The sequence below is a fragment of the Grus americana genome, chromosome 5 (genome assembly GCF_028858705.1).
Source record: "Grus americana isolate bGruAme1 chromosome 5, bGruAme1.mat, whole genome shotgun sequence".
In the NCBI taxonomy this organism is placed as follows: Eukaryota; Metazoa; Chordata; class Aves; order Gruiformes; family Gruidae; genus Grus; species Grus americana.
Window position 1 is genome coordinate 23,852,146 of NC_072856.1, and position 24,516 is coordinate 23,876,661.

At 36.0% G+C, this 24,516-nt stretch overlaps 1 long non-coding RNA gene across 1 annotated transcript; it reads right to left on the minus strand.

The window, feature by feature from the left end:
* Positions 1-13,466: 13,466 nt before the first annotated feature.
* LOC129207169 (uncharacterized) lies at positions 13,467-24,252 on the minus strand. Its single transcript, XR_008577388.1, has 3 exons — positions 23,333-24,252; positions 15,706-15,927; positions 13,467-13,602 (listed from the first exon to the last, which is right to left on the minus strand). It is a non-coding gene; the product is annotated as an uncharacterized LOC129207169 (long non-coding RNA).
* Positions 24,253-24,516: the final 264 nt, after the last annotated feature.

Consider the following 24,516-nt stretch of genomic DNA (forward strand, 5'->3'; position numbering starts at 1 on the left):
GCAATGTAATGAAGCAACAGTGCACTACTTCACATGGTATTTGCCAACACACGTCTTTAACAGCTAATCTCATTGGATACAATGGAAGTGGGTTGAAAGACAATGTTTTAAAGTTCTGTGCTATATCTCTGCTGGCTTGACCGCAGTGTTTAAGTGCTTTCATAGAAAATTAATTCTCAAAGACAACTGTAGAAACATTTCATTTTCAGTAGTGGGATAAACATATTTTCTCAATCAGTTGAGACTCTAAACAGAAGACATGAAAACTTTGTAGGCAGTGGATATAGAGGAACAAATCAACCAGTCAGCCATGTTTCCAAGTATTTTTCAATTTGGTGTACAGACAACACACATTTCTTCCTTGATAAATAACAGAACTACTGAGAAGTCTTTACCACATGTCTTTTAATGGTTTTCAAACTCTAGTTCTGTAACAAAAAATTCAATTTTGCTGTCATCAAATCAATGAAATTATCACTGATTTAGTATAGATATGCATCAGATATTTGAATTAAGTGAGAACTCAACCTGAAGAAAGTATAGCTGTAGTTAAGACCACTGTTGTATGATTTCTTTTATGTATGAGGACTTTCTCCTTGTTTGAAATTTTCTTTCTTTGCAATTGCCTTACAGAAATATGTTCCTTTGCTTCACTGGCTGACAGTAATTCATGTCTTCAATGCATTCTTCTCCCTGCCCCCCCCCCCCCCTTTCTTTTAGTGAATTTCAGTCTCCTGGAGTTTAGACTGGAATCTTAATCTTAAAAAGACAGCTTTTGATTTCTACATCCTTAGAGTTTTTCGCTGTACAGTGCTTTCCACTAGGATGACTTTAGGACTGAGGCACTATGTATCCTGTAAAGGATGCTGAGGATAAAGTCCAAAATTACATATTTGTTTTAATGTTTAGTGCTGACATGTTCTTACTTGCAGAATGAGTGTAGATGTACATTGCTACCCAATGTCCTTAGAAGTAGATAGTTACAAACAATCTTTATGTGTGTTTGTAAATCATTAATACTGCGGCAGCACTGAGAACATTCTGGGTACTGAAGATGATTGTAAGGTTACTGTGAACACTTCAATAACATTAAAAGGTTACAAAGCAAAACTGCACACTTTTCAGCCATGACCCTGTATGCTGAGAAAAATGTAATTCTGGTGCTCTGGCAGCAAATGGTAGGTGGTGGTCCACTGCAGCCTCAGTGGCATTTCATTAGGGCACAGCAGCACAGATGACAGAGACACCCAGGAGAGAATGGTCAATAAAACCACTGCTATATTTCAAGATGCCATCAGTAAATGCCATCAGGATGCCTTCTGTCTAGACTATGCTTTACATTAAGCCAGAGGAATTCTAGTTCTGAGTTGTAAAGAGCAAAATCAAGCATAAAACTCAACATGATTCCTTATGTTACACTGACACAAGTCTGTCTTGTCCCTGTCCCATCAAGTGACCATATATGGCTGTTCAGGAAACCTGAAATATGAACGGGACCTGCTTGTCTTGTTAACAAGAATATTGACTCAAACTGACATTGATTCATAGCCTTTTTCAAGAACTAAAGAGGCAGAACAGTTTTGCAATTAGGTGACTGCAGTATGTACAGTATTCAGTCTTTATTTTTATCTTGAATCGAGCCCTATTTAACTGTAAATTTAAACTCGTGAAACTTTCAAACACCATTATATATTTTTCTCTCAATAAAAATGCAACTCTTACGTTTAGAATCTCATGCAGATTCTTTTTTTTGGGGGGGAAGAACAATTAATAAGATCAAAGAATCATGGAATGGTTTGGGTTGGAAGGGACCTCAAAGATCACCTCATTCCAACCCCCCTGCTGTGGGCAGGGACACCCTCCACTAGACCACGTTGCCCAAAGCCTCATCCAACCTGGTCTTGAACACTTCCAGGGATGGGGCATCCACAACTTCTCTGGGCAACCTGTCCCAGTGTCTCACCACCCTCACAGTAAAATTTTTTTTCCTAATATCTAATCAGTTCTGCTTCTGTCCTCAGTTGTTAGAATCAGGAGTCCCTCTCTTGGGTGCAGATAGGGAATGACCTAATGAAAAAGAAGCTATGGTTTCCTTTTAGGTTTGTTGTAGAGAGACACCTCTTGACACCATATAATGATTTTTCTGTCAAGTATCTTCAAACATTCAAATAGAATTCAGTTTAATTTTATATGACTGAATATATATCAAGTCAATCCAAGCGTATCATTGAAAAACTTTTTTTTTAACATTTATAACTGAAATGAACTTAATATGAAATTCAGGTGACTGAAAAAGAAAACTGGCTAATTTTCTATAACTTGTCCAAATCTCGTTACATACAAACAATATACATATCTGTAATGTTGCCATGGTTTTAAGGTAGCAAGTAATGTAGTATATTTTATGACTCCGAGAAACTGAGACAGCCTGTATTGGACTATAAAACATTGGATCTTAACATGGAACTCCCAAAGAAGATTTACAGATTATGATTAACTCATTAAACAGTTTTTTATGCAAATAACTCACATTACCCAATCTTTATCAAAATTTAGTCTCTGAATAAAACATAACGTTTCTGAAAAATATACTTTTTTTCTTTTTTCCCTGAAAAAAAACCACCTAAGTCCACCATTCAATCCAGGCATATAACACTTAAAAAAGATTGGTTTACATTGTTATTATTTTTTTTAAAATAATAATGCTAGAAAAAGAATTTGCCATATACTATTTTTTGAAATGCAAACTTCAATAAATGTATTCTATGATTAAGTGTATCATTAAGTATAACTCATGTACAGTTAGATTGTTTTAGTTTAAAGCTATATTAAAAGATATTTTTAGGACATTGAGAAATAACTTTTTGGCAGATGAAAAGTGATTGAGAATGTTAGCTATGCAGCCGTGAGAGTCAAGTCATAATTATGTGTACTGTGCTTTGTCCTGTTATACAACATGTGAACTGGACAATTAGGTAGGTGAAAACATTAATTTTCCTTTCTCCTTGCTATATAAAGAGTGGTATTGCCTAAAGTTAGATGTACCATTAACAGCTTCATATGCTAATTTGCTGACAGTTTCAAACCATTTGTCAGTAATTCCTATCTCTAATACAGTTTCATTTCTGACTTGAAAATACATGAACAGACAATGGGTTATTTCTCTTTCATGACTGGTAACAAGCTGCTATTGAAAATATTTTACTATTTCCATGGTTTGAAGGAGGAGTGCTTGCAGACAAAATACATTACTTTTAAAATCAGAAACAATTTAAAAATAATAATACCCCCCTCCCAATCCTTCCCTCCCCCCCCCCCCCAAGTAAACTGTTAATTGTTTTCTACACTGAAAGAAAGATCTATATTGCTTTGGAAATTCACAGAGTTATTGTATTATCGAGTAGTATCAATATGCTGGAAAAATGTAAATCAAGAGATCAAAAAGGATGATATCTGACAAAATTGTAGTAATTTTTTTGTTGCTTCTGCATTGGCCATCACATTTTCTAGATTTCTAAATTGTCTCATTTTTAATAATCAACATTTTTGAAGAAGTCTGTTTCTGCAATCTACATCTGAATATTCTTAAGACCAAATGCAATTTCAGCCTCCAGGCAAGTGACATCTCATAAAACTTCTTTAACCTGTTCCCAGTTCTTTGACTCATTGTGGTTCTCCAGGATTGTGTCAGTGTCAAGATCTGGTGGAAATACTACCCACATTTTATAAGAACACTTTTAAAGTTTGTCTCTTTCCCCACCTAGGCCATAAGAAACTCATATCTTTTTTTCCAGCTCCAGTACAAGTTCCAAGGCTACACTCTGAAATCTAACTAGCAGCTGAGAACAGACCAGCAGCGCAATACAGCCAAGTCCCCAGCAACTGCAATGCTTCTTCAGCAAAACTCCTCACCTTGGGTAAATGTTTCCAGGTGCTTCTGATAAGCCACTGAGATGGTATCAGAAGGAACTGATTTCCATTATTGTTTGGAAAGTACTCATTGCATAAAGCATTCCCTGTTTTTTTTATTTTTCTTTTTTTCCCCCCAACTAAAAATATTATTATCTGTATGTTGAAGAAAGTGGTAGTTACCTTGGTTATTAGTGAACATCAGTAGAAGCTTTCTTCCTCAGTTGTTTTATTCATTGTTTTAAATGTATTAAAATATAAAATTCTAAATTCCAGTATAATTTTTTTAACAAGTCAGTGTAAATTTAATGCTTTCAATGCTTTGAGATTAAATTTGTTTGAACACTGTGTTTCTTCATGCTTAATTTGACACTAAAACAAAGCTTACCACTTACAGAATTTATACTATACTCTCAGCAGTTATACTATAGCTCTGCAAAGAGGTACTCAGTGGATTCAACCTTCACTTTATTCATAAAGCAAATTAATTAAATGAGTGATACACCTTAAAGGTAGGCCATCGGACTATTTGGATCCTAGTGACAGTAGCTGGTGTTCAATCCTGACCAGTTATAAATGCAAGACACGTGGGATAGTCCTCCTCTTGTCCTTCCCAGTCTCCCTCCTGCTCTGTTTCCTTTTCTCTGTAAGCTAATTCCTTTCCTGAGGGGAGAATAACCACAGTATAAAAAGGACCTAAACAGGCCGTGCAGAAGTCATTTCTAGAAAAAAAGCAATGAGCCTAATTTTAGTTGATTTTGCAGTTCAGAGCTTCTATCTAGGATTTATTAGCATATCATAAGATAAGGAATTCTGTTTTCCTGCTTGTTTTGCTTGAAACCTTGACCTCATTTTCTGCATTGTACAGTAACAGGATTGCATAAACATCTATGACCCTTTGGTCCAATTTAGTCCAATTAAATTTACATAGCACTAAAACATTAGCTTTTAGATTTCAGTTGCCTAGCTAAATTTAACAACTAACACATTTTACCAGCTTTTATTATATGAACAGATAGCTACTGCCTGCATGTTGGTAATATTAATGTAGCAAATTGCAGAATTATGTGATGCATCACCTTCTTCACATCTTCTGCCCTTTGTGCATGCTCCATACAACTTCAAATATGTCTGCCATTTTTTAAAGCATTTTAAAAACTCTTGCCTCTTTTGCCATACATCAGCCTCCAAATGACCATGGTTCATTGCAAACATTAAATACATTACCAGTGACTGTCTAAAGTATGAAAATTCAATATGTTATGACTCATCAAAATAAAAACAGGTCTGTTGTGGTAGAAAACAAAATCTCTCTCTTTTGTAAGGACAGAAAGATCAGGTCCATAGTTTGTATTGTAAATCAATGAAGTATGCAGAGAACATTTTATCATTCAAAGGACTAAAAAGAGCCTATAGAAAATGGTAGATCATTATCATCATTTATGGCCACCTACAAGAAAGGCTGGAAGGAGGATCCGGGGAACTACAGGCTTGTCAGTCTGACCTTGGTGCCAGGGAAGGTTATGGAGCAGATCATCTTGAGTGCCATCACAAGCACGTACAGGACAACCAGTTGATCAGGCATGGGTTTATGAAAGGCAAGTCCTGCTTGACTAATCTGATCTCCTTCTATGACAAGATGACCTGCTTAGTGGATAAGGAAAAAGCTGTGGATGTCATGGAGGTTGTAGCAGGGTGGGTGTTGGTCTCTTTTCCCAAGTAACAAGTGATAGGATGAGAGGAAACAGCCTCAAGTTGCACCAGGGGAGGTTTAGTTTGGATATTAGGAAAAATCTCTTCACTGAAAGTGTTGTCAATCATTGGAACAGGCTGCCCAGGGAAGTGGCTGAGTCATCATCCATGGAGGTACTTGAAAGACATGTAGAGGCAGTGCTTAGGGACATGGTTTAGTGGTAGACTTGGCAGTGTCAGGTTTACAGTTGGACTCGATCTTAAGGATCTTTTCCAACCTAAATGATTCTATGATTCTACGATTTGCTCTTTCACTCACAGAACCCATGCTGTGACCATGCAGGACTTCCAGACCCAGAAACTAATGTTGCATTCACATAAACACGGAAGCACCTTGAAAAGGTTATTTCTTACCATAGCTTTCACCAGGTTTTGGACTGTAAGAGTGAAATCCAGCAACAATGGAAGCCACAGCAAATAACAGTGTTGGGTTGCAAACCCTGTCACACAGCCCTAGAAGGGCAAAACATTTCTCTTTCCATTCATAGGTCATGCACTGTCCATGTTTTGGTCTAGTAGTATTTAGTAATGAAAGTATATAGCATCTAAATGTCTTTGTATGAATATTAATGTAATGTTTATGCTTCTCTTAATTTTTGAAGAACTAACATTTGGTAGATTGGAGTTTATTCCAAATAAATACAAACCAATTTCCTATCACCACTCAATGCACTTTATCTAATTAATAGGAACATTTAATCATAGAAGAAAATTATGTTCTTTCAAATTCCAAGGGAAGTCAGGGGGAAAAACAGTAAACCTATATGTACATCTTAATTCTTTTAGTAGATTTAACTATGTTTTGCAGGATTTTAAGCTTTATATCTATGGTTGAGCAGCATCTCTGGTAAAGATAAAACTATGTTTCTTAAAGAAGGTATTTATCTAACCACTCAGTGCAAATATCTGTGAAATGCTAAGCTGTCTCAGCTTCCTTCCCTGAAAATGAAGGGTACTCAGCACCTCGGAGAATTGATCAGCCATTTCCGCTTATATTTCAATGCAATTCTTCAGATAAAAAAAAAATCTTTAAGAAAACATCAAGTTGATGGCCTATTGCATAAATGTGTATTAAGTTTTTCAGGTATCCAAAGATAACTGTACCTCACCTGCTCTTATTTTAAAAGACTACAGTTAATTAATTATATCGCCTATAGCTCTCCAAAATACATTTATGTTTATGAAGACAAGAATTACCTGCAAAAAGTGGGAAAGCCCAGCATCAAACTTAAGCTTTTTGATATTCAATAATGTATTCATCCAAGCATCATATTTTCCAATGTCAATATAAAAAACCCAGCCAAACAAACAAATAACAAAAACAAGTATAGGATATAATTATGCAGAAAAGAAGGCTTGGCAGCAATTTTTATAATCAATAGCCCAAATCTAGGGAGAGCAGAGAGTAATATTTAAAATAAGCTTGAAGTAGTCTCAGACTTATTGATTTGATTCCACTACAGCACATTTCCAGCACTGCTGTTCTCTGTGAGTCTTATGGGTATAATTATTCTGTCCTTCAGGAACTATACTGGTTAAGGCAAAAATGACAAAACCGAATACATTCTGTCTTATATTTTTTTTAGTATCATGTTGCCCCTTAATACTGCCTAGGAAGGATTTTTTTTTTCCTGTCATTTATTGCATACTTAAGAAAGAAGGAATGATTGAAAGTGGGTGGCTCTTGTCAATTTTTCAGGTAGGCTTATTCTTTCATATTCTATGCATCAAATATTCTTACATAAACCTAGAATGCTTTCTGTTGTCAGGGCATTCCCAAAAATAAAGACAACAATGACTTCATTTTCTCCTGTCAGTTTTCCTACTTATAAGAGAGGATAAAAATTATATTTACCAGCTAACAAACCTACCACACAAGATGTATGGGAGGATGAACTTGTTGACAAGCTATATTCTGGAAGCTTAGTAAAGATCAAACATCTATTTAAATGTGCAATGCAGGTGGATTTCTATAAAATTGTATAAATGTCAGAAGTCCTTATTTATGTTTTGGAAATAAATAGTTGCTCAAAGTTGAAGATTTCAATCTTAGCTAAACACAAAAAAAGAAACTTATATTTCAGATCTGTTGAACACCTGTGAAAATCAGGACACCCAGAGAGTGTGCAAGTCTGCAGCTCTGTGCAGTACTAGCATACATTCATAGAATACACAGTGGTAGTCAGGACATTGTTCATTATACTGCTGATGGAGAAAAGTCTGCTGGAAATTATTACTTTATGTGTAAGATACTCAACAAAAGAATAGGAGAATGGTTTAATTCTTTCCTTAGACTGAACAGTACCCAGCTCACATATTTTATTTTGTTTGCAGATGCTCCAACCACAAAAGTTTATGCAAGATGTTCTCCTGCTTTAGTTAATACACTTTTCTATGAAGGATATAAGACTGATCTGGTTAGTGACAGAAAATGCAAGACACCTTATAACTATATTGTCTCTTAAAGACCTACACATAAGTCCTAATTAGTATTTAAAAATATTGCAATGTTACTCAGTGTTTCTGATGGAGCTTTAGATTCCTCTGAGCTACACAGTGTATATGGCCCATGCTCATATAGAAACATGAAGTATATATACAGTGCAACATCATCAATTTTATGTATTGGAAGTTCTCTGGTTTTTTAATGGTTTGTCCCTTGTTGTACCCCCGGTGCTGCTCATGGAATTCTTTGCACTGTTTGATGTGCTGTATGCTACATTTGTAAGTATTAAAGCACACAATACACTTCAGATCAGGCAAAAACTTGGATATGTCCTTTTTGGAGTCTGGGCTAGGATCTAAGTGAACTGAAATCTTTATCTCCATGGGAAAGTGACATGGTTCAGCCCCAGCCGGTAGCTGGGTGCCACGCGCCACTCACTCACCCCTCCCCCGGCGGGATGGGGAGGAGAACGGAAAAACAACGGCAAAGCCTCGAGGGTTGGGATAAGGGCAGTTTACTGGGACAGCAAGGGAGAGGGAAACAACAACAGTACTGATAACAGATACTCACAATGGGTGATAACAAAGAACAATTTACCGATCCGACCACCGACCAGATGCTCAACCTGTCCCAGAGCCACACCGCGCCCTCCCCTGCCCGACCAGCCCCCTTTTATGGTGAGCATGACGTCACATGGTATGGAATAGCCCCCGGCCAGCTTGGCTCACCTGTCCTGGCTCTTTGTGAAATTAACTCTGTCCTTGCCAGAACCAGGACAGAAAGCATCTTTAAAAACCTTGTCTGGAACTTTATTCAGCTTGTGTGAACGAAATTGAAAATGATTTTTAAAGCAATGTAGTGGAAGTGCAGCATCTGTTCTCCTTAAACAAAAGGTGAATATTTTCAACAAAATAGACTAGTCAAACATAAGTCACTAGGTAAGGTTAACTTTTACAGAATCGATTTCAGTATTTTTCTATGTATGTACCAAGAAGATTGCATGCATCTTCATATGCACATATTCATAAACACATACATGAATATATATTACAATACTTAAAAATCTCACAAAGATTATATGAATTAGAATACTGTTAGGCAGGAAACTAAAAGACATTCTAGATTTGAATTACATCCAATGACTATTTCATCCACATATGAATATATTCCAGTTTCCAGATTGCAATGTTTCTTATCAGCATGCCATGATGTTATATTCTGATCCATTATAAAAATTGGTTCAGTCTGTATAATGTTTTCAATGCATTTTAGTTTCACATTTGTAATTATACATGTAAGTATATCACTGTGATAGTAACACTGTTCAAGCTGGCTTTGCCAGTGGAGATCATTTATGGCATACATCTCCACTATGCTAGTCCCCTGTAATGAAAACATTTGACTCTGATTTGCTATTTATATTCTCTACCAATAAGACTCATTCCTCCATCTTGGGAGGAATATTTTAAATGTCCTCATTTGTTCAGAAGATCTACCAAGTAATATTGTTTATTATATTATCTTCCTATTAGCCCCACAGTCCAATCTCCATTTCACTCTAGCTTACTCAAGAGTAATTAATATTTCAAGCAGGTTTTATTGAGAGACAGCTATCCATTGGAAAGCTCTAGTTTGTAAAAGCTGCAAGTACTTACACACTTGTATCTCCTGATTAGGAAAGATCCCAGTTCTGCTGTACCCCATAAGGGCATACAAAATGATTCTACTAGCAACTCAAATCAGTTTTAGTTAATGATTCCAGGTACCTAGTTTTCTCCTGTATGGTACATACATGACAGGAATCAAATCCCCTTTCTCATTGACCCCACTAAATTATAAAGTTAGTAAATCGGAGTAGCCTGAAATGAGAATTTGGCCTGGCATTTAAAGATGATTAAAAAGGGGGGAAAATCCAATTAGTTTAGACTTTAATATAAGCTTTATGGATATATAGAGAACTTCAGAAGAAATAACAATCTTATACAGCTCATACTCAATCCTGAAATATTTGAGTAGTTCCAACTTCTGTTGGATGTTTATCTACTTGCATCTTAGATGTAAAGGCTCAGATAAATAAGAGTTTATTGTGTGAATGCAGCATGAAAAACATAAACTTGTTTGCAGGCACATCCTTTCAAAATTAATAGGAACATTATATTTAAAAAAAAATGTATTGGCATAATATGTAAAGGCTTAAAACCTAGTATTTTACAGTATTGACAGTATTCCCTTACCAAGTAGTCATATATCACAAAACTCTTTTATTATAAAATGCTTTAAAGTTTAGTAAACATATAAATTTTATTAGAAATTACATACCACTGTAAAGGAATTAAGTCAATTTTGTCCTAGATTTTCTAGCTTCTTTAAACTGGACTCAACTAAAACTACCTGCATAAAGTTTTCTAGTTAAACCTCTGCATACCCATTCCAGTGGTCTTAACTCCTGTCTACTTCCCTTTCTTTGTCCTTTCCTAATTCTGCCTGTTACCTTCTCTTGACAGCTGCTGGATATTCTGCCCTGGCTGCTGTGTACTCCCCTCTGGCTTTCTGATTCTACTGGAAGGCATTAGTGTTCATCATCTCTTTTCTGCCTGTGCTGGGTCTTGCTGGGATGAAGTTATGAAGCCCACTTTGTTCATAGCAGCCTGTGCTTTGCATTTATGGCTAAAACACGGTTGATAACATACCGCTGTACTGCTGAGCAGTGCTGGCACTGAGGCAATGCCTTCTGTTTGTCTCTTCACCGCCCCCGCCCCACCAGAGTGAGTACGCTGGGAGTGGGCAAGGAGTTGTCAGCCGGGACAGCTGACCTGAATTGACCAAAGGGATATCCCATACCATATGATGTCATGCTCAGCAGTAAAAGCTGGAGGGGGAAGAAGGGACAGATGTTCGTGGTTATGGTATTTGTCTTCTCAAGGAGCCATTAGATGTGCTGAGGCCCTGGTTCCCAGGAAGCAGCTGGACATCTGCCTGCTGATGGCAAGTAGTGAATGAATTCCTTGTTTTGCTTCACTTGCACACACAGCTTTTGCTTGTCCTTAATAACTGTCATTGTCTCAACCCACAAGTCTTTCTGCCTTCCTTCAACCAGACAGATATTATCAGTTATTGTGATTTTCTGGAATGATTGCAAGATTTTAAAAAATGTCTTGCATCTTCTTCATGGTTCACTATGATATGGGAACACCAAGTACAACTCTAGACTCATTAAGTTATATGTTATGTGTAGTGAGATAGATCAAGAGGCATATTCATCATGATGAACACATGAAAGTGTAGCAGATAACTTTGACAAGGAAACTGTTTTACATAAGATTACTAAAGCTGATTGAACACTGAAAAACAGTGTATATGAATATTTATTTAATAATGAATTGCTATCTGGTTCAACCACATTCCTTCTTATTAAGTCCTGTTCATGCACATTTGTTCAGGGAAGCTTTAATTCTCATAAATCTCAACAAAAGGTTGTCCAGTATATCAGGTCTTATATTCATAGATGACCAAAAGCATCCATGGAAGAAAAAATTCTCACTTTATTAAAAAAATACTCAGTTATCTGTACAGTCAGCAACCATAGTATAACAATCCTTTAGGAGAAGATGCAGGAAAGAGCCCACAATCTTTAACATTTAAATAGCATTTCTAGAGAAGAACATATGTCACACGTCTAGGTTCCAGGTAATAGATGATCTGAATGTCTACCTACTTACAGTTTGATGATACTTCCAGACATGTAGAAGAGCTGTGAAACATCTTACTATAGAAATAACTTATACCTTAAATTTGTACTCCTTTTGTACAAGCATAAATTGCTACATCAGCTGAAACTAGCAAATAAGTATGTTCTTGAAGAAGAGCAAAAAAGTGCTCAGTTCATGTTGAATATTCGCTATGACTATTTAGTTAGCTCCCATCTGAAAGATATTAGTCTAACCCTTTTTCAGTATACACCACTTGGTCTTGTCTATTGCAAACCATTACGGAAACACAACTCTAACAATAATGGAAAAGGCAAGCTTATATACGATATGACACATGTAGTCTACACTAGGTATCTTTCCTGACTACAGTAAATTTCCGTTGCTGTTAAATACAATTCATGCCCAGTAAGACAGAAGATACTCAGCACTTTTCTGAATCAAAGGAACAGAAAACGGAAACAAATGGATTACCTATAAGAGCCCTACCTAATTTGATTTTCTCACATTATCTTTACTTTGCTTTAGATATGTAAATGAGTTAAGATTTGAAAAAATAATTCAGAATTAACAGGAATTGTGCCTTGAGAGAATAGGCCCCTACTGTTTATCATTGATTCATTAACAACAAGCACAATATTGTGGGCATGTCTCTAATTGCATTAGGTTCTGATGAGAGTCTGTGTCACCATTTCTCACACTGTTTACATTTTTTTCTTCAGATTACAATTTTATGGTGTGCTTAGGTGTGCATTATGCACTTGTGGAAGGACATTTCAGGCTCAGAAGGACATTCTCTCATGTCACATCTGTATTCTTCAAACTAGATTATAGAGGACTTTCGCCTCCTGTTTCTCACTTGCCCTGCCCTGTCAGGGTATTCACACTTCTGAGATCAGCTGTCAGAGTCCCCATGTAATGCATGGAGTGACATCATTGGAAAAAAAAGGAAAAAAAAAACCAAAAACCAACCCCCAAGGATTTCTACAAGCCAGGAAGTCACAGGGACAGTTCCCTAGCACAAAATGCCAAGAAAAAGGACAACGCTTTGCCTCACTTTCTCAACCACTGAGGCACCTTCTGCCTGTTAGTACTCATGGTCATATCTTTTTTACTGGAGCTAGAAGTCTAAGCTATGCCTATATAAATCCAGCTATACTGCTGCTTCCTAAATGCTCGACTAGGTCAGAATATTAGCAGACTGAGATATAAGCCTTTACACTTACTGAGATGTGTCACTTCCATTGAAACTCTTCCACTTTCTAAAAAAATATTTAAGTATTCATTGAACCAAGGAGAATGTGGAAATGACCCTGTAGCCAATGAAGCAGCATACTTTGTTGGAAGACTGTCATTCTGCTCCCTGCATTGGTGAATATCTACGTATATCATAATCCCTGTGCTGTTTGCCAATTGTTTGTTTCACAGCTGAACTTTTATTACAATTAAACAACTTTCTTTTTCTCATTTACAACCCAAAAGGACCATCCTAGGCCTTTTCCATTTATTCCTGGTAAGTATAAAACTCATCAGGATTGCTTGCACTACTCAGCAACTTTCCAGAATAAGAAACACAGAACAAGCTATTTCTAAAACAAACCCAAATTTTATTAGTTATTTTTACAGAATAATCTCCCAGATGCTATGAAGACCACAATCCTAAACTAAACACCTATTGCAGAACATTCAAAGGTTCATTCAGAGTCACAAATCAGATATTTATAGTTACGGTACATCACTTTTCCAAATTGTGTCAGCTAACACAGGTCACATGCAGCTACCATAGATCTGAAAGAGTAAATACATAGAGAGACAAAAAGGCCACATTTTAATTTCAGAAAGTAAGCTGAGCTAGCAATTGAAAATAAATACTTGAACAACTTTTACATAATTCTTCCTTAATACAAACACTCATTTTACTTAAGAAATAGTTTTGTGTGAGCAGAAATGGGTAAAAGACAGGGATTTGTGTTTGTCATTTCATATAGCCATCAACAAACACTTGATAGTATCAGAAACTTTTGTGTATCTTGTGTAGACATGTATCATAAAAGGGAAAAGAGGTACTGTCCTGGCAATTCAGCGCCTTCAAAATCTACGGTTTGTCCTGTCTGAAGAAACTCATGAATATTTGCCTTCCTGTGAGAGGTTTTGGGGACTGAGGCAGCAATGATACAGCCTGCTACATTCTGGGCTCCAGACCCAAGAGTATTACTGTTGGCCGAGATGAGGTTTGAAGATGTTCTTCTCTGCAAAATGTTCCAAAGGAAATTATTGTTGTCTGAGATAAACCTGGAGATGCTCTGTACAAAAGACTTACCCCACATGACTTGTCAAATGTCTTAAGGTTTCAAATGCTAATAGTCTAAAAACATTGAAATGAATTATTACTGAAGCATGACATTTCAATTATTTGGATCATTGATGTTTTTTTATGACATCTAAGTCATTCAAGAGTAGTGATTTTACAGGAACAAAAATTTGATGACAGGAATATAAAGATAAAATTTATAAAAAACATAAAATGATGTTCCTGATGAAATATAAAATAGCCTTAATAGGAAGATGTGTTTAATTCAACAGTGTGTATGACTGATGTTATTGCTTCATAGATACACAGTTTCTGAAACACAAATTGCTGGTAGAATATCAGCAAACAAAAAGAATTAACCTGCTTCTCTGTTTCTGAAGTATAGATATGATGTAAAATAGTATTAAAGTAGGCAGCTTTTAAGATCTTTACTTGTTTTGAGTGTTGTAAGCAATAAATACAAAACACATAAAAAGATCATATACAATGTCTAGTCCACTTGCAGCAGTCATTCCCACAAGATATCATTAAGGCCAAAATTCAGGCTTTAAGAAAAGATTAAAGTTTTATATAGTTGGTAATAAAAATGTTAGAAGAAAGAGGGAAGGCAAGAAAGTGAGACATCGATTTTCAAGGGAACATATAGAAGTGTTTCATTCCCACTAAAATCTAAGCTCCAGGTTTATATATGTTTTATACAGATAGATATTAAAACTATGAAAACCTTTACCAAAAAAAAAAAAAAAAGGAAATTAAACACCCTTGAAATCAAATGACATTTTGGCAAGATGTACAATGCACAAGTAATCTACAGCATAAGGTCACTTCAAGCATGTATCAAAAAAGAATGAAGCTGAATCAGAGTTGCCACCTCTGAAACACCAAGAAAACCAACTAGGGTGAAAAAAATTCCTTTTTTTTTTTTTTTTTAATTTCTCATGAGCTCTATTCACAATTAATAATTTGAGTTGATCTAGAGGGTAGTTTCATCTATTTCTACATTTGTAGATAAGATTTACAAAGATTCATAGTTAGGAAAAAGATTCCTATGATTACACAGAAAAAAGGGACTTGAATTTATTGCTAAACTGCTCATACTTGTGAGCAATGAACTGCTCGCATTTAAACTTTGAAGTATAAATATGTACCCGTAATTACATTTTTGGTACTTCATTAACATTCAGATCTGAAGCACGGAACCCATTGATATATGATACAAAGGGAGGGAAGGAGGGCGGGGACGGTCTGGAAACACAGTCATACACAGTCTGGGAAATGTAGCTGGATGACCACTTTGTGACTGGGGGGAAGCACTCCAAGGCTAGCAGAGTGGTGCTTCCTTTTTATAATTTTTTTAAAATAAAAAGCTCTATTTGACAGCTCTGGTTTTTTGGTTTTTTTTTTGTTTGTTTGTTTGTTTTGGTTTTTTTTTAAGAATCAGCAGTTAATTCCCAGATTTTGCAGTTATTCTGATCTTCTTTTGTTGAATGATATAACTCCTGATGTTATCAACCACAAAGAATTACAATTATGAATGCAGAAAGAATGTACATAAGTTTTGTATTAATAAGAAATCTTACCAGATGAGGGCTAAAAGCTGTTAAAGAGGTCATCCCAGGAATCAAGAATAAAGGAAAATATTTGGCTCTTTGAAATATGAAGAGCAATTCTGTGGTATTGCTGCACTTGCAAATGAAGGTTTGTTACCTCTAAGTGACTGTGTTTTGGGTCAAAATGGAAATGCATTTTAAGAAGATGGAGCAGAAGTTGGAAAACAGCATAAAATTATATATTCTAGGGATCTGAAAGAAAAAGAAACAAACATACATAAATGTAAACTGAGAACAGGCTATTTTTAAATACATGGACGCTAAAGAATTAGTGTAGATCATTGCTTCATACAGAAGGCAGGTCTAAAAGTAGACTTTAACTGGTTTCATTCTTGTTATCACAATTAAGTCTTCAATAATGGAGTCGAAGACTAGGAAGAAATTAAAATCCTTGTGGTCATACCTGATCTAAGATTGAAAATTACTGACAGGTTTATACTTGGACCTTTATGTTGAATAGAAAAATAAGTCTGTAGAGAAGAATCATGAGGTAAACAGTAACATGCAGGAACATTTTTCTCTTCTAGGAAATTTAGTTAAGTCATTCCAACAACGTTTTTGCAGAACAAGTACCATTACCTGCTTTGTTTTTTTTGCAGTGAAGTTAGCATCAGTGAATTCGAATCCAACAGACTGAAGCTCTTTACCATGATTGACAAATTCAGTATAAAAATAGGAATACTGTCCTATTCTCTTTCCCAAATTTATTCTTTGTTTCAGAGAAACAAATTTTTCAGATGTTTTCTAAGGGCACAAAAAGAAGGCAAATTCATCCTGATTTTTATGTTGTTCAATGTATGTCTGGTTTTTCGGTCTGCTTATCAGGATTTGTGACCTCCATCCTGCATTTGTAGCCATAGTGAATATATGAAAATTCACCCACTGACCCAGTTAGAGGGTTAGTCCCTATATGAAGATCATCAATGGCATTTTCAAGAGGTCTGAAGAAGAGGTGTTCAAGTACTAGTGACCTGTAAATGGGCACTTATCCAGTAACACAATTAAGCACACAATAATGTTTAAGTACAGTAAGTACATTCCACTGCAGTTAACTATGTATATGACATAAATAAAATCCATGTTTAAATTCTTTGTTGGATCATAAAGTTCAGCTCAAAAATGATCAATTTCAATATCTTACACGTATCCTGTGGCACCACTATTTCAGTTGCTTCATGGTAACTAAAAATGTTGTGTTGTCATGAAAAACATGTTCTCTTGTAAGCAAGTCTTTTAGGTTTGCCCTCAATATAAGCAGTATTGTATTTGCACATACTCATTGCAATTTGAGAGAGAAAATCACATTTTATGACCCTGAAAAAGGCAAATAAAAAGGATGTAAAAGTTGAGTCAGAATCACCTCCAGTTATAGATATTATCCTTTTCAACACTTTCAAATTAATTGGAACCATGTTTTAAATCATCCTGTCATCCCTGTGGTATTAATACAGGTTTAGCTACCCAGGGTGCCTTTTTTGTTAATGATTTCAAATTTCCCTTTGATTTGAGGAGCAACATAAATATTTCCTCATTATTCACTGTTCTTTCCATTCCTTAGATGTTAGAAAGTTTATTCCTGTCTTAAGTATCTTTGAAGAGAAATTCTCTTCAACATCAGAAATGAAACAGGCTAGAAGCACAAGCAAGCTTTGACAAACAAAGGAAATTTTCCTTTATTCTACCTATTTGACAAACATTTCTTGCAACTTCAGTGTGTTTCACTTTTTTTTGTCCTACTGTGAGAACATTACTCCCCCAGCTAAAAATAACATCATGTTCACTTGGCTCACCACTTCTCTCTTGCATTATGTGTGGCTTGTAGTATCATTCAAACAGAAAAATGAACAAGCCCTGTCACCTGCTCAGGAAAGTGTGCTCACTGCTCTTGAGCAAAGACTGAGAGCACTGCCTTGAAATTATGGAGCGCTTGAGCCCAAGGAAGAAAAAAGCAGAACACTGAACCCTTGGCTTTACATATATGAGTAGTCTAAATGACTTGTGAGATTTTAGTGGATTGGGTAACTGTTCCCAGTTTCACTGCTTCTACAATCAGAAGGCTTAGATCTTCTGACATATCACATACCACGAAGACAATGAGGCTCACCCAATAATTCCTGCATGAGACATGAAATATCAGGCCTTGAGTGAAGAATACAAGTTTACATCATTTTACTGCAACGGTTAGAAAACATAGACCTCACTTCCAGTCTAAACTTACATCGTTTAGACTTCACCCTCTAGAGGTGCCATTTCTTGGTATGTTAGAAAGCCGTGAATAATTAGACAATTCTTTCTGATCACTTTGACTTTTATTTCAGATAAATAGAAAAGAGCTTCTTAACACTTTCCAGAATTCAAAACTTTCTGTAACTGCTCATCATGTGCACATCAAAACTGAAGCTATGTTTTAGTCACAGATACAGCAGTTCATGATAGAATTACAGAAGTGAGACATACAAATAAGCATTTTAACACATGCTTGAAAGGTTTTTAAAGAAGTATTGAACCAATAAACAAGGGTCATAATGTCTCAAGATGTGTTTTTGTCTACCATGATAAATTGTGCTGTGATCTGGCAAGAGTTATGAAAACCGAATCTACAAGTCATTCAAATGTAAATACGAACTCACATGCATACTTGTAGAATGTTAAATTTGGCTTACAGAAATGACCATGGAATTAAAGAGAGATTTGCAAAGTGAATTTATTGTTTAAGTGAGAATCAATGTTCCCAAATACCTCTCTGCTATATTTGTCCGGCACTAGTCATTACTGTCCAATTTTGATTCGCAGTAGATTACATCTTGGTGCAGTATTATCCTGTTCAATTCAAATCTTAGTTATGCGGTTTTGTTTCTTTTTTACAAAGAAGTATTTGATTATGTTATACAACCTGAAGAAAGAAATGCTTTGTTCTATTTTAAATATTGGAGAAGAAAGTAACTCCTCAGTTACACTGTTGCAGATGTCCCGGTGGATTTGTGTTGTTTTGTTTTGCTTCCTACTTCTACCTTTTAGTCAACAATGCTTCATTTGGAAAAAGCTTGTCTCCCTTTTATATGTGTCATTGCAGTGGAATAAGCTATCAAACAACCTATATCAGGCTCACTTTTTAGATTTACTTTTATTTATCAAAGTATCTTGTTATTTTAATACACAGTTTAGCGTTTTAAGCATCAGTCAGTTTCTGCATATACTCATAATGAAACAAAGGTAGCTCAAAAATGCTAACAGGACTAAGGGCAAAATTTAATATTCCAACAAGTTGAAAATTTTGGGGAAGTTGTGAAATTTCTTTTTGTGGTGAAGATAGAGTAGGAGGAGAGCTGGGAAGGGTGAGCAAAGTGTGAAGGAACAGGGCGAGGGCATGGGAAAAGCATATGGGAAGGGCTTTTGTCTCCTTCCATATCTTTATTTTCTTCCCTTCCTTGGTTTCTTCATTCCTCTTTCCCCACTTTAGTTATGCGTTCTTCTTGGCCAAGCAGCCCACCTCCTGTTTTTCTGGCTGCCCTTTCTCACTTTGTACAACTCCGCACAGCACTGATGGAGGGCAGGCAGGAAAAGACTCGGTCAAACTTGCTCCACGTGAAGGGAAGAGACAGGACAGGGCCGCAGAGGTGAGAGGTGGTGCCCGGGTGGCAGCTCCAGGACACTCGCTCTGGAGCACAGCTCCCTACCTCTGCTGGGGGAGGAAAAAGCAGGGACAGAAACTGCAGCCAATGTCAGGGTTGGCTCCACCTTTCCTCCCTACTTCTGCTTCCTCTCCTGAGGCAAGAGTGGCACAGCCACAAGTTTGGAGGCAGTCAGGGGACTTAGCATCCACACTGCTATTCTGCTTCCTTACCTCCTCTCACAGTTAAACCGCACCGGTAAGAAGCAACATTTCTTCCACATGTTCACGCTCTGCAATGGATGAAGGAACTTCTGAATCAATTTCAAATAACAGGGAATTATTCTTTGCATTTGAATGGTACTTTTGGCTTTCCAGTGCATGTACTATAATGATTTTTATTTATCCCTAAGTAAAATCTGTTGTTGTCACTCTTGGGAGGAAGAACACTGAGCTACATAGACCTCTAGTCCATCTCGCAGAGCATTTATCATGTTCTTATTTTCTTCTCACTAGAAATTTAAAAAATGTCAAATTTCCTGGTTAACATGGTAGTCAGGGAGGAATGCAAACCCTTCAAATACACTTGTATTACTTAGATTAGTATCGTGCTCAAAGATAGGGAGCAAACTACAATAAAAAAGAGTAAAATTAGCAATCATAACAAATGGTTTATACAAATGCCAACCTATTCCCACTATCACATTTTAACTATATGATCTGTGTTGCCATGACTGTTTGTAGTCATCTCTGGTCTCTGATGCAGGAATATAATGACCGAGAAAACAGACTAAGTAAAGTTTGAAGGAAGTTAACAGCAAATCCTAAACCAGAATTAGCACACTTCAAGACATCAGTCCCTAAAGAACATTTCCTAACCGACAGTTACATAACATGCAGGTTTTATCTGAAACTTCTCCTTTTTTAATTATTGTTCTCAGCTGTGAACATGAGAACTGGATAAAGTATTGCAATAGCAGTCATGGCAGCAACACACACAAATATAACCTTTTTGTACTTATGTTATCTAAACATACTGATACGGCATTAGTCTTTCTGAGCACTGTTTTGGAGGAAGACCTGGCAGTCTCAGATTAGTGTCTCCTGCCTGGAAAACACTGCTCACATTCCTGATCTTTACAAATTCCTTTCTATTTGGTAATAATAAAATATTTCATTTAGTTATGCCAGCTAACCAAGGATCCAGATGGTTTCATACCAGGGACCTGTTTTTCCTATTACTTCACAAATTTCGGCATCACTTTCAAACTTCATCAGCCATGATTTGGTGTGCCTCTTCCAAGCAACAGGTATTAAATAGCACATGGGCCAAGGAGTAATTACTTTGTTTCTTCTCCAGAAATACAGAAACTCAGTTCGTGGTATTTTTTTCAGACCTACTACCTTGCCATTTAATGTGTGCTACATTGATTTCGTGTTATTCTTCTCTCCAAATTAAAATGTTGTAAGGCAAAAGATAGTACCTTATGGAAATGTATCATTGATCCTGCTGTCTTCTTCAAGAAAACCCATAATCTTCCAAAACAGGAAGCTTCTAGCTTCTCAATTCATAGGGTGAGTATGTATAGCAATCACAAATTTTTCAGCTACATCTCTTTTCTCTTAATCCTTATGGATTCTATATACAACCCTCCTTTAATTTTTCAGTTACCATGTCCGGAAGCAGGCATCTAGTTTCTGATAGGGTTGGTTCTGACATACCTGCCTCCCAAATACAAAATAGGTATAGTTATTGAATATTTTAGCTTTCTGTATGTTGTTACTGACATTTTTCTATTTCCATTCAGTGCTATATTATAGTAGCATTATACTGTACCAGTACTACTGTGACAATTCTTTACTTTTAACCAGTTTTTCAAAAAATCTTTCTTCGAGGTTTTTTTTCCCTTCTTTTATCCATTTTCTATAATCTACTTTTTTTCTGTTACATTCAATGCTATAATTTTCCTTTTTTTCTCCGGCTTGTTATGAATTTTCTTCCATTTCTACTCTTAACCAATATATAGTTTAAAAAATATGTGTTGTCAACTTTTTCCTTTTATATAGTAAAATGGTCTTAATGTGATTCCCAAAAGTCATTTACATTTTCCTCTTCAGTACTTCTTTCTATTATTTAGCTCGTAGTTCTTTTTCATAACGAAATCATACCTAATATAAAATTTTCCTATGCTTTGGGCAGCCTCTTTTGACTGATGAAGATATAATCTATAATTTTTAGAAATTCTAGCGATATTTAACTCTTGGTAAACTTTCTATCAAGCCTCTCAGATTGAAGTCCCCTATGACAATATAGAAGTTTTATTTTGTTTTTTCTAAACATAACAAATATGTCCTTAGGGAGCCAATCATCTTCTTTCAGCCTCACTCAGAAACAGCCTTTTTCACAAAATGTAACCTAACTTTGTTTTCATCCACTTACAGAGACCATTATCACTGATGCTAGCATTCTAGTCCTATGAATCATACCATCAGGCTTCATTAGTGTCAGATTTGTCAAATATGTACTCATAAATAAGTAACTTCTCATGCTTTGGATTACAGTCACCCCAAGAATTCCACTGCTGAATTATGATTCCAGTTTATATAATCTCACTGTATCAAAATTTTGAACTAAATCTTTCATCTTTCAGTTTTGCATTTTGTTTCAGTGTCTTCTATCTCAATAAAGCGCTTCAATATGAAACCATAGCTGGTTAAAAAAAGACCCTGGACAGTAATATTGTGCCACTGCTTTTTGATACAGTTTAAACAATGTTTTGCAGTCTTCCCATGTGATAATGGACTTCTCACTGGGCTTGCCCAGTAGTCTGAGCCCAGGACTCCCCCTTTCTCTCTCTTGCCCTGAAGCCATATGTCATTTCAAGACTGCCAGTTATATTAATCTTTTCTTTTTTTTCTATGCTGCCTACACAACTCAATACTAAAAGTGTAAAAAGCATCACTTCCAACCTCTCCTATCACACCAGCATCAGAAACTGTGCTAAGGGGATGTAAGTAGCCTCTTAGAACCATATTTTCTTCAGTCCATTTTGTCCAAAAGTACCTTTCCTTGCTTTCATATTTGTTTTGAAGCCTAAAGTTTAACCTTTTCACACTCTAGCCTATACAGTCATTTTCACAGGCCAAATCAGTCTATTGGCAGCCTATTTTTACCTTCCTGGATTGATCCAACCAAATAGACACTTGCTTAGCAGTTGCACTCTATCCTGTAAAGTTTGTGAAATCAAAATGACAGCTTTCAACCAGAGCAGAAGAGAATTCAATGAACCAATTAAATCATCCTGAGCACTGATATTCATTTGATAAACTGTTGACTATGACAGTAAGTGGGCACAATGATATTTTTTTATGTATTTGCCAGGCTATCTCATGAACTTAATCATAAAGCCTGAAATAATGACACAGTATGTCCTTTTCTTTTTATGTATAAATTTATATATGGTATAAAAATTATCAATGTACTTGTACGACAATTAAGCCAAATACAAATTTGCATACATTATTAAATTTATAACTAGTCATTTTCCGTAGGCTGATAGTGGAACCTCTACTGATTGCCTACTTGCTCAATGCTGAATTCTATCACCTCTTTTAGCTAAGTAATATTACAAGGGATTCGTTCATGCTCAAGGCATGGAGAATACTCCTGATGCAATATCACCATTTAAAATGTCAGCTGCAAACGTCTTTGGTGATAATATAATTCTAACATTCTGTCCTCTGTAACAGCAGTGACCTCTAAAACGGATGACCTGCTGGGAAAAGTGGGGCCTATATTACAAAGTCACCAACTTTTACTTTTCTTTTATCAGAATTTCCCAATGAATGTCTGCTCTAAGTAAAAAATGCCGCCTCTTAAACATTCTTTAGCAAATTAGGGAAATAGTTTGTGGAGGAAAATAAACGTCCAAAGCTATAAAGAAGGAAAACTTACTGAATAGGTGTCAAGATATAGACAACATGTACCTTAGAGCCCGGTGTTCCAGTAACATGAATTAGAAGAGAAAATAGTTTCCATAAGCACAGAATGCTGCTAGACGTCATTGCCAAAGAAGATACACACATCTCATGATACCTGCCGAAAGAAACATGGATTTGCAATAATCCGTAATAAATGAATCATAAAGCACACAAACAGAAATCACTGTTCTTCTTACTACCAAGCATAACACCAATGGTCAAACTTTAACAAGCCAGGTCTTGATCCAGCAAGATCCTTTCAAATTTTGATTAAACACACCCATTGTTTAACTGGTGTCATTTATGACTACACTATTATTTATTTTTATGTTGGGGGACATGATTGTGTGAGCTTAATTGGATTTCTGAGGCTAAAAATAAATTTTGTATAATGGTGAAAAAAAGTTTACTTTTTAATATCAGGTCTGTCAACTGCTCTCATTTGGAGAGGATAAAAAGTGAAATAGAACAAGCTCTTCCTAACAGTAAATGGCAGAGAGGTTATGTGACAGGTTGCCAGAAACGACAAGATCCCACAGTTCTTCGTAATATAAAAATAGAGAATTGTCCATCTTCATCAAATTAGTAGGAAATTTCTACTGTCCCCTTCCTAATGGAATTGTACTTATTCTGCCAAACTAGGTGAATTTTAAAGCACTGCTGGAGAAGAAATCAGAGAAGCTTACTGTAAGTACCCATTGTCAAAGAACTACACTACCTTCATTTGCTCTCTCTTAAATAAAACCACACAAATAACACAACAAATAACCACCAAATTCCCAATCCTTCTAGACAGTTGGATTGTAATAACTGAAATTCACATCCAATCAATGCAAATGATATTAGGCCATGTGTTCCTTTTTGTACGTTCCAGCTGACTGGATTGTTGAGTTAGTGCACAGAAGAGCAATGTACTTTGGTTTCCTTTCAAGGACCATGGATTACCAAGCAACAGAGTCATTAAAATGATTCCTAAGGAGAAAAAAACAATTGACATTAACATTAATCTTGGGGAAAAAAACATCAAATTAATTTGGCCAGAGGCACAGACTACATGTATTTTTAAAAGTCATTAGGACTAGTTCTTGGCCTATTTAAAAATCAGCCAGGATAGGATAGAAGACAAGAAAAGAAAATGTATGTGTGAATGATGGAATGCAGAAGATGACACACTGTACCTGGTAGACAGT